This window comes from Peromyscus maniculatus, chromosome 5 (genome assembly GCF_049852395.1).
Source record: "Peromyscus maniculatus bairdii isolate BWxNUB_F1_BW_parent chromosome 5, HU_Pman_BW_mat_3.1, whole genome shotgun sequence".
NCBI lineage: Eukaryota > Metazoa > Chordata > Mammalia > Rodentia > Cricetidae > Peromyscus > Peromyscus maniculatus.
Genome location: NC_134856.1, coordinates 58,254,085 through 58,264,530, shown reverse-complemented (window position 1 = coordinate 58,264,530; position 10,446 = coordinate 58,254,085). Strand labels below are relative to the sequence as shown.

Here is a 10,446-nt window from a genome sequence, read left to right as displayed (position 1 = left end):
AGAGTCACAGATGTGATACCTGACATGGATGCTGGGAATAAAGCTCAGGTCCTTAAACTGGGTGTGGTGGCGCACGCCTTTAATCCTAGCACTCAGGAGGCAAAGGCAGGTGGATCTCTGTGAGTCTGAGGACAGCTTGGTCTACAGAGTGAGTTCCAGGTAGCCAAGGCTATACAGGAAACCCTGTCTCAAACAAACAAACAAACAAACAAACAAACAAACAAATATAAAAACCTCAGGTCCTCTGCAAGAATATCCCCTCTTAACATCTGAATCATCTATTCAGCCCAATTTTTAAACTTTTAAAAATGTTATTTATTATTGTGTGCATGTAATGTGTACGTGGGTGGGGGCATATAGGTGCCAGGGCACAAGTATAGAGGTCAGAGGACAACTTTGTGGGGTCATTTCTCTTTTACTTTTACACAGGTCCCAGGGCTCAAACTCCAGTTGTCAGGCTTGTGTGGAGGGTTCCTTTTGTATCAAGCTTTTTTTTTCTGTCAGCCATCAGCTCACAAATAACAACTTGGAGATTTATTAATTATGAAAGCTTAGACTTAGCTTAGGCTTGTTCCTAACTAGCTCTTTTTTTCCCTTTTTTATTATTAAGAAATTTTCTATTCATTTTACATACCAACCACAGATCCCCCTCTCCTCCTTCCACATGTCCCCCAGCCTTCCCCCAAAACCCACTCCCCATTCCCACCTCCTCTAAGGCAAGACCACCCATGGGGAGTCAGCAGAGCCTGGTACATTCAGTTGAGGCAGGTCCAAGCCCCTCCGTTTGCACCAAGTCTGTGTAAGGTGTCCCACCATAGGCACTGGGCTCCAAAAAGCCCAATCATTCACCAGGGATGGATATTGATCCCATTGCCAGGGGCTGTCCCTTAAACAGTTCAAGCTAAACAATTGTCTCATCTATGAGGGCCTAGTCCAGTCCCATGGGGGCTCCACAGCTATTGGTCCACAGTTCGTGAGTTCCACTAGTTTGGTTTGGTTGTCTGTACATTTCCCCATCATGATCTTGATGTTCTTTGCTCACAGAATCTCTCTTCTTTCAAATCAACTGGACTCCTGGAGCTAGAAATGGTACTTGGCTGTGGATCTCTGCATCTGCTTCCATCAGTTACTGGATGAAGGCTAACTAGCTCTTATAACTTAAACTAACTCATTTATATTAATTTACATTCTGCCATGTGGCTTGTGGCTGTTACCTCTCTTCCTGCATATCCTGCTTGTTCTGTATCTTCTGGCTTCTCCACCTTTCTTCTTCCCAGAGTCCTCTCTGTTCCTGGAAAGTTTACCTAACCTCTTCCTGCCTAGCTATTAGCCAATCAGAAGGCACCTTGGTAAAGACACATCTTCACAGTGTAAACAAATATTCTTAAATACCCTTTATCCACTAAACAATGTCCCCAGCCCTGCATACAGTTTCTAGGATATAGTCTTGACCAGCAGGACTGAGTTATAGTAATTTGCCTATAGTATTGTGACTGTGGTTAATGATAATGATTAACTGTGGTTGATGTGTTGGGTATTTGAAAACCACTGTCTTAGGGTTTCTGTTTGCTATGAAGAGACATCATGGCCATGCTTACTCTTATAAAGGAAAACATTTCATTGAGGTTTAGTCCATTATCGTCATGGCAGGAAGCATAGCAGCACACAGGCAGATGTGGTGTTGGAGAGGTAGCTGGGAGTTTTATATTCAGATCCACTGGCAGCAGGAAGAGGGAGTGAGACACTGGGCCTGGCTTGAGCTTCTGAAACCTCAAAGCCCACCCCCTGTGACACACTTCCTCCAACAAGGTCACCCCTCCAATAATGCCGTTCCCTATGAGTCTATGGGGGCCATTTTCATTCAAACCATCACAACATTTGATTCTAAATGTTCACAAATACACACACACACACACACACACACACACACACACACACACACACAATGTCAAACATGGTGATTCACACCTGTAATCCCAGAACTCAGGAGGCTGAGACAGTAGATTCTTGTGAGTTTGAGGGCAGCCTGAATTATCTAATAAGTTCAAGGCCAGCCTGGGTTTTATTGTGGTAACCATTTCACATGTGTATATATCGAGACATTAATCACTACAACATTTTGTCAATTACACCTTAATAAATCTAGTGGTGGGTGAGGAAAAGGGAATTCTTTTAAATTTACCGTGGGTTTTCCTTTCTTCTCAGGCAGCGGGAGGAATGTCCCTGGCTCCTCCATTCAGCAGCATCTTCTTGGCACTTCATCCCCTGGGATGTGGCAGCAAGTGCACAGTCTCTTCACCATGGAGCTGGCACTTAGAGATGACATTTGACACAAATAAATGGATAGTGCTGGGAAAGGCACCACACACATCAGCCACCCAAAGGCAGTGGTATGGAGTTAGGCAACTCTGTATGCCTGGGAAGGAGCAGCCAGCTAGGGGAAGAGTAAGAACCGGAACCTGCCAGCAGGGACTGTCCACCTGGTCCTGTGAAATTAGAGGGAGAGAAGCCCCCCGGGGAATGGGAAACGAAAGGGTAAGTAGATACAGGTCATGGCTATGATGGGGTCAATTCAACACAGGCCTGGAAGCCTCTGGGACAGACCTGAGGAGTAGCATGAAGTAACTGGGGTTGCTGATAGGGAGACTGTGGGGGACAAAGGTAAGAAGAAGCCAGGCTTGGGACCTGCCTTGAAGGTAGAGCAAGCAGGATCCTCTTGGTTTCTTGGGTCTTGGACTCGCATACACATAGGAGTGGTAAGGACAATCCCAAAGACAGTGGCCTGATAGACTGAAGCAGTTGGCATCTGAGACAAGGAAGACGTTGTCAGCAAACAATAGTTTGCCAGGGCAACTCAACACTTGCCTTGTACATTCCAAGTCCGGTAGTCCGTGAGATGCTTGGTTGAGTATGCTGACCAGACAGTCATACACAGGAGTCTGGAGTCCAGAGAGGACCTGGTGACAGGTGTAAATTAAGAGTTCCATCAGCTTATCAACACACATGGAGAAGGGGAATGCACACCCAGAGAAGAGAGACCGAGAACTAACTGTATTATTCCACGTTAAATAAGAGGGTCGGCATTTTAAAAGCTAAGATTCATTGAGCATGGCCAGATGTCAGACACTGAATAGGCAGACACGAAGAAAATACCAGTCAAGGCCTCCGCTGTACAGGGCTACCAGCACCAACACCCAGCACCCATCTGCAGACAGTTGAAGCAACCCCTGTCTCCTTTGCTCGTCATGTGGCCAGCAATAAACGTGCTACAGCACTGGCGTGTCCCTGCTCTAAGAGAACCGCACCGCCTATCTTGCCACTGATTGCTTCACAGTCTGGGCTTGGCAAGGAACGGAACAATGCCCATGGGAACACAAGGTGTGGGCGGCTGGGGGTGAGTCCTCAGCATCCAGCCCAAGCGAAGCACCTGGGTTCTTCCTGTGTCCACGTGCCTGCTGGACTTGGACATTGCCCCGACTGAGCCAGTCAGCAAACCTGCTGGAGCTGGCTCTGCCTGACACAGCCCTCGCTCTCTGAGCTCGCTAGACTGGACGCTCAGCCAATAGGATGCAGGGAAGTGTCAGCCAGTCCTCAGCTGTGACTGATAATGAAACTCCATCCAGATATCTTGTTCCTGCCTTAAGAAGGAAAATGCCTTCCTGGAATTACAGATGAAGCTCTTAGGCTTGCTTCTTGCACTTAGCCTAAAAAAAAAAAACAAAAAACAAAAAACCCAGCAATGGTGGTGAACGCCTTTAATCCCAACACTTGGGAGACAGAGGCAGGTGGATCTCCGAGTTTGAGGCTAGCCTGGTCTACGGAGCAAGTTCCAAGACAGCCAGAGATACACAGAGAAACCTTAGAAACCTTGTCTCTAAAAAATAAACAAACAAAAAACAAAAAGGGAGAAAGAGGTGACAGCAGTCCTATGCCCACTGTGGGGTGCTCAGGGTGCCATTTCTACTCACCCCCTTGGATCCTCATGCAACCTGACTTAGTCTGAGAAAGGGCCCCGGGGAAATGGTTGTGTGGGATCCTATCTCAGTACTCAGCCTTCATGATTATATAGCTTAAGAACAGACATGATGGGAAGATAACCCAAACAAAAGGACTCATGTGTCTGACCTGAGCTTGACGTTAGCACTTGACATGGCCCTGCTGGTCAAGTGTGCTGGTGAGTGGCCCAGAACCACGCTGGCCTTTCTCTTGTGTCCAGTCCCTCTCAGACCCTGAATAAAGTTTTCAGATGATTGTCTGGATTCATGGGTGCTGCTTGGTCCAAGCACAAGAGCGGGATTAAACTGAGAAGAGTCCAGGCTGTCGTCCCAATAAAGTCCCTGCTTCTGATAAGACTCTTTTAAAAGGAGCTGGAGAGATGGCTCAGTGATTAAGAACACTGGCTGCTCTTCCAGAGGACTCGGGTTCAATTCTTAGCACCCATATGATGGCTAACAACCATGTGTAACTCCAGTTCCAGAAGTCAATGCTATCTTCTGGCTTTACCTACACCAGACACACACGTGGTTCACAAACATGGATGCAAACAAAACTCTCATACATATAGAGGAAATAAATTAATTAAATTTTTAAAAAGAGTCTTTCAGGAAAGTTGATGGTCAACTTTTCCCTGTGCTGATGCCAGCAAGAATGGCTCTGATACAGTGCCCCCTTGTGGGGACTTTCATAAAAGTGAGGTTTGCAGTAAGTTGTTGATGAGGTTTCTCTCGAGCTCACTAGCCTCTCCAAGTGGAGTTGAGATACATCTAGGAATCTGCACTACAGTGACACCAACAGTCCACACAGCCTCAGAGGACAGGATTAGTCATTTTAGTTCTGGGGATAGTTACAGATGAGAGATCCCTGCCACGACTTTCTGACTCTGTCCTCACAGGCTGGCAGGAGGGTCATTACAGCAGCCACAGGGCAAACCACAGCACCTTTTCAAACAAGGTGAATCAAACATATATTTCTGATGGTGTAGAGATCTGAAATCTTTGTTCTGAAATTCTCTGTGGGAAACCATGCTCTGTGTTAGGGGCCTACAGAGCTGGCTCTTGGCTCCTGTCCCTCCAGCTCTGAATGCAGTCTGATGGCCTGTCCTGGCCCAACTCTGGAGACGGGCAGCCTGTGCCTTCTCACGCTTGGTGGGAATTGTGAAAATGAGGTCATTTGGTCAAAGAAGAGCTGGGATGTTCACCTGAGCAGAAGACGAAACTGTTGTTTTCTTCTTAACATCTTCTCCTGATAGATTTCAGGCTGTGCTTGAAGGAAGAAAAAGACAAAACAATAAAAGCACAAAAGATTCTCAATAATTAAATTGGGGAAAGTAAAATTTTAAAGTGAATAATTTGAGCTGATCTCTACCAGTCTAGACTATAAATACACATGTAAAATATGAGTCACCTGATATTTACTTACTGCTTATCAACCATATGATGCCACTACATGAAGTTCTGGTAGTTGACAGAGCCCACCGATCTTACAAAGAAGGTATACCTTGTGAAATCCAAACTCAGGAGCTGGTGAGGAAGGAAAGTCTTAGGTGAGGGAGCCACCCAAGGGCAGTCCCTCCAAAAATCTGCGTGGCTGCTAGCACGTGGCTATCCAGAGTCTTGTCTGATGTAGTAGGAACTTAACATATGTAGAATGGCTTAATGGACTTATATATTATAATGAGAAATGAGAAGTCAGATAGATAAGGAAAAAAGTATTATCCAGTACACATTGGATGAGGTGTGGGAAAAAACTCCAGGAGGGAGAAAACGCACTTCTCCAAGCTAAAAATGATAAATCTCAAAGAAGTTCCTTCTGCCCTGAATCACACCAAATAATGGGAGAGACCACTCTTCCAAAGCGGTGACTAGATAATATGCAAAGGGACGTTGCTAGGAGCTCAGGAACTATTGGAGGCTTTAACACACCACACAGAACATGACAGAGCCAGTGAGCTGAAAACAAATGGAGAACTAAACAGCAGCATCTAGAGACCCCACCAGGCTGAAAATACTTCTCAAGAAAATAAAAGCAAAAGTTAATATGACAAAAATGACAGGGATTATTCAGGAAATCACAAATCAAGTTACCAAAAAAATCTCAACAGAACTATTAAAACCAAGAGTCTTTGCTCACAGTGTAATAAACCTGGAAATCATTAACAACTAAAACAAATAACCAGAGGCTGGAGAGATGGATGGAGGTTAAGGGTAAGCCACAGTCATCCTAGGGTCCTCCCTGCTAGGTAGACCCAAGTGCTAGGATTAAAGGTGTAAGCTACCTAAGAATGAAAAATTTTTTTCGAGACAGGGTTTCTCTGTATAGCCCTGGCTGTTCTGGAACTCACTCTGTAGACCAGGCCAGCTTCAAGCTCACAGAGATTGACCTGCCTCTGCCTCCCGAGTGCTGGGATTAAAGATGTGCACTACCATCACCCAGCCCAAGAGTATTTCTTTTAAGATTAGAAACTGTCACCTGAAAGTTCTGAAAGCATAAGCAAGGTAGTTAAACCAGAAGAAGAAGAAGAGGAGGAGGAGGAGACAGAGTGCAGCTAAGAAACGCAGAGACACTAAACCATTAGACAAGATCACAGATCTGTAAAATTCTAGACAACAAATGATCCAACTGACTCAAGCAATAAAATAATTCAGCAAATTAACAGATTATGTGCCACAATAAACACACAAACAGCTTCCACACACACAAACAACAGCCAGCTAGCCAGTAAAAGCAGAGCGAAAATCCATTTACAACAGCAACAGAGAAGATAAACCATCCCAGGGCAAATGAAATACAGAAACATGCAAAACCACTATGCGGAAAACATTTTTAAGACTCCCCAAAAGAGTTAAAGTGGGGTATGGAGGATGATGTCATCTGTCCTTACGTAAGAGGGCTGGCAGCACGAAGATGCAGCTCTGCCCAAGTTACTTTATTAATGAGGTTTTTTGTTTGTTTGGTTTGGTTTGGGTTTGGGTTTTGTTGGGAGGGGGTTGTTTTGATTTTTTTTTTTTTTTTTTTTTTTGGTTTTGGTAAGACAATCCAAATGGAAATGCCAACAAAGGTTATTGTTTTTGGAGCTAGACAAGTTTATGCTAAACCATGCAGAAAAATAAACATGCGAGAACAGATGGGGCACCGAAGAAGCTACATGGGAAACCGGCTGTGCCAAATATTAAAACATAGTCCACAGTCCCTTGACTTAGGACACTCCATCTCTGGCACACTCCCAAACAGACCACGGGAAAGAGCACAGCTAGAGAGCGAGCCCTGTGGACACTCACTGGCGCCCTGTCCATGGAGGAAAAACAGTGGACACTCACTGGCGCCCTGTCCGTGGAGGAAAAACAGTGGACACTCACTGGCGCCCTGTCCGTGGAGGAAAAACAGTGGACACTCACTGGCACCCTGTCCGTGGAAAATAAACAGTGGACACTCACTGGTGCCCTGTCTGTGGGGGAAAAACAGTGGACACTCACTGGTGCCCTGTCCGTGGGGGAAAAACAGTGGACACTCACTGGCGCCCTGTCCGTGGAGGAAAAACAGTGGACACTCACTGGCGCCCTGTCCGTGGGGGAAAAACAGTGGACACTCACTGGCGCCCTGTCCGTGGGGGAAAAACAGTGGACACTCACTGGCGCCCTGTCCGTGGGGGAAAAACAGTGGACACTCACTGGCGCCCTGTCCGTGGAGGAAAAACAGTGGACACTCACTGGCGCCCTGTCTGTGGAGAAAAAACAGTGCTGAGACAACCCACTAGTCATTTGGGAAGAGATATAATTCCGTCTTGATGTTATACTGTATTCAAGAATAACTTCCCAATGAATCGGGGGACTCAAACCCAAGAAAAGAAATGGCTGAATCTCTCTTTAATCTATGTATAGGAGAAACTACTAAGTGACCTTGGAACACACTATTTGGAATATGTGTCCTAGATTAATGTAAGAATGACTTTCTAGGGACAGGAGAGATGGCTCCGTGGTTAAGAGCACTGGCTGTTCTTCCAGAGGTCCTGAGTTCAATTCCCAGCAACCACATGGTGGCTCACAACCATCTGTAATGGACTCTGATTCTCTCTTCTGGCCTGCATGAAGACAGAGCACTCATATACGTAAAATAAATAAAAAAGGACTTTCTAAACCCGGAGCGGTGGCACATGTGCCAGCCCAGGGCTGAGAAAGCTAAAGCACAAGGGCCGCTGTGAGTCCAAGGGGCTATACAGTCAGATCCCGTCTCAGACTTTAAAAAAAGTAACTTATTTCATGTATATGGGTGTTGGTCTGAAGGTGTGTCTGCGCACGTGCTTCCCTGGTAGACAGAAGAGGGCACTGATTCCCTGGAACTAGAGTCCACCATGTTGGTACTGAAAATCAAACCCGGGCCCTCTGGCAGATCACCTGTGTCGGAGCTCACAACTACTGCTAACTCTAGCTTCAGAGAAGTTGATGCCCTCTTCTGGTCTCAGGTACACACGTCCCCCACACATACACATACTTTTTGTAAATATATGAAGTTTTTTAACTTTAAATGAGATGTAGTGAAAGAAAGGAAGGAAGGAAGGAAGGAAGGAAGGAAGGAAGGAAGGAAGGAAGAAAGAAAGAAAGAAAGAAAGAAAGAAAGAAAGAAAGAAAGAAAGAAAGAAAGAAAGGAGGAAGGAAGAAGGAAGAAGGAAGGAAGGGAAGGGAGAAAGGAAGGAAAGGGGAGGGAAGTGGAGGGGGCAAAGAGAAGGGAAGGAGGAAGGGAGGAAGAAGGAAGGAAGGTAGGAAGAGAACAAGAGTGGAGAGATAGTTTTGTAACTAACGCACTTGCTTCTGTTCATGAGGACCCCAATTCAGTTCCTAACCTCTCATGCTTTACAGCTGACCTAAAGCCCAGCTCTAGGGGCTCAGATGCCTCCTTCTGACCACGGAAGACATCAAGCACACTCATGGCACACATATGTATGTCAAAACACTCACGCATACAAAAAATTAAAATCTAATAGAATTTTAAATAAAATACATAGTATAGAGTTAAAACTTACATGTGGAACTAAAATACCCAAAGCACCATTTTCAAATGTCACAGTGCAAGGCTGGGAAGGTGGCTCAGCAGTTAGCGGCAGCAAGTGGGGCCTAGTCTCAAGAGAACAGGGTAGAGAGCGCAGAACAGGATTCCCGACGTCCTCCTTTGGCCTCTGTGTGCACACCTAAGTGTACAAACTCACATTTATTCGATATGCACTGCCCCCTCCACACACACACAATATAGGAAAGTTTAAAAGTTGAAAGAGTAGCCAGGCTGAGTAGAACGGACCTGGAACTCCTGAGGCAGAAAAATGGGGAATTGGAGGCCAACCTATGAAAGTTAGTGAGACTCCATGATGACTTCCCAGACAGAAAAAATAGGCTAATGGCACGAGAGACAATTCACACAACGTACAAAAGGACATGCAACATACAGACACGCAAACTGGGAGCTGCACTGAGAGACACAGAAGAGTGGGCAAGACTTACCCTGTGAACAACAAACCAATGCCAATCAAAAGAAAACCAGGCTGGGAAGTGGTGGTGCATGCCTTTGATTCCAGCACCTGGGAGACAGAAGCAGGCAAATCTCTGAGTTTGAAGCCAGCCTGGTCTACAGGTGAGTTCCAGTAGAGCCAGGGCTACACAGAGAAATCCTGTCTCAGATAGATAGATAGATAGATAGATAGATAGATAGATAGATAGATAGATAGATAGATAGATAGATAGACAGAGACAGACAGAGAGAAAGAGAGAGAGGAGAGAGAGGGGAGAGAGGAGAGAGAGGAGAGAGAGGAGAGAGAGAGAGAGAGAGAGAGAGAGAGAGAGAGAGAGAGAGAGAGAGAGAAGGAGAGAACCAGATAGCTAAACCATAGAAAGACGTCAGAATTAGGAGTAGAAAAGGATGAAAAGAATAAATCACTATCTCACCAAGAAGATAACCCAGTGCACCCCACGGCACCCCAAAACACAAAAAGAAGCCAGGCATAAGGGAGACTGAGGCAGGAGGATCACCATGAAACGGCATATGCTACAAAGTAAGTTCCAGGCCAACCTGGTTACAGGGTGAGACTGTCTCAGAGAGGGCAGTGGACCAGGCTGGCTTCAAACTCAGGAGGCTACATTCTTTTTGTCTGCCAGACTCAGTGCCTGCTTGCTTCCAGGATCTGAACTGAAAGTATCCTGGGCCCCATGTGCTTCAGTCATCAGCCCCTCTGGAATAGATCCATTGCTTATGTCATAATCACACCTAAACTAGTTACAGTTTAGCAACTCCAGAATGTGACCACGTCAAGCTTGCACTCACTGGGTGCTCACTCTAATCATGCCAAGTACCATAAACTCTGGATAAAGTGAGTAGAGACTTCCGCTGCAGTCCTTCGTCCCTCATGTTGACCTTGCTGTGTTAGGGCAGCTGCCTCAGAAGGAAGCACAGCAGACACTGGAT

At 45.8% G+C, this 10,446-nt stretch overlaps 1 long non-coding RNA gene across 1 annotated transcript; it reads right to left on the bottom strand.

The window, feature by feature from the left end:
- Window positions 1-2,825: 2,825 nt before the first annotated feature.
- Window positions 2,826-10,206, bottom strand: LOC143273348 (uncharacterized). Its single transcript, XR_013051372.1, has 6 exons — window positions 10,054-10,206; window positions 9,489-9,565; window positions 9,017-9,181; window positions 5,419-5,519; window positions 5,198-5,261; window positions 2,826-2,957 (listed from the first exon to the last, which is right to left on the bottom strand). It is a non-coding gene; the product is annotated as an uncharacterized LOC143273348 (long non-coding RNA).
- Window positions 10,207-10,446: the final 240 nt, after the last annotated feature.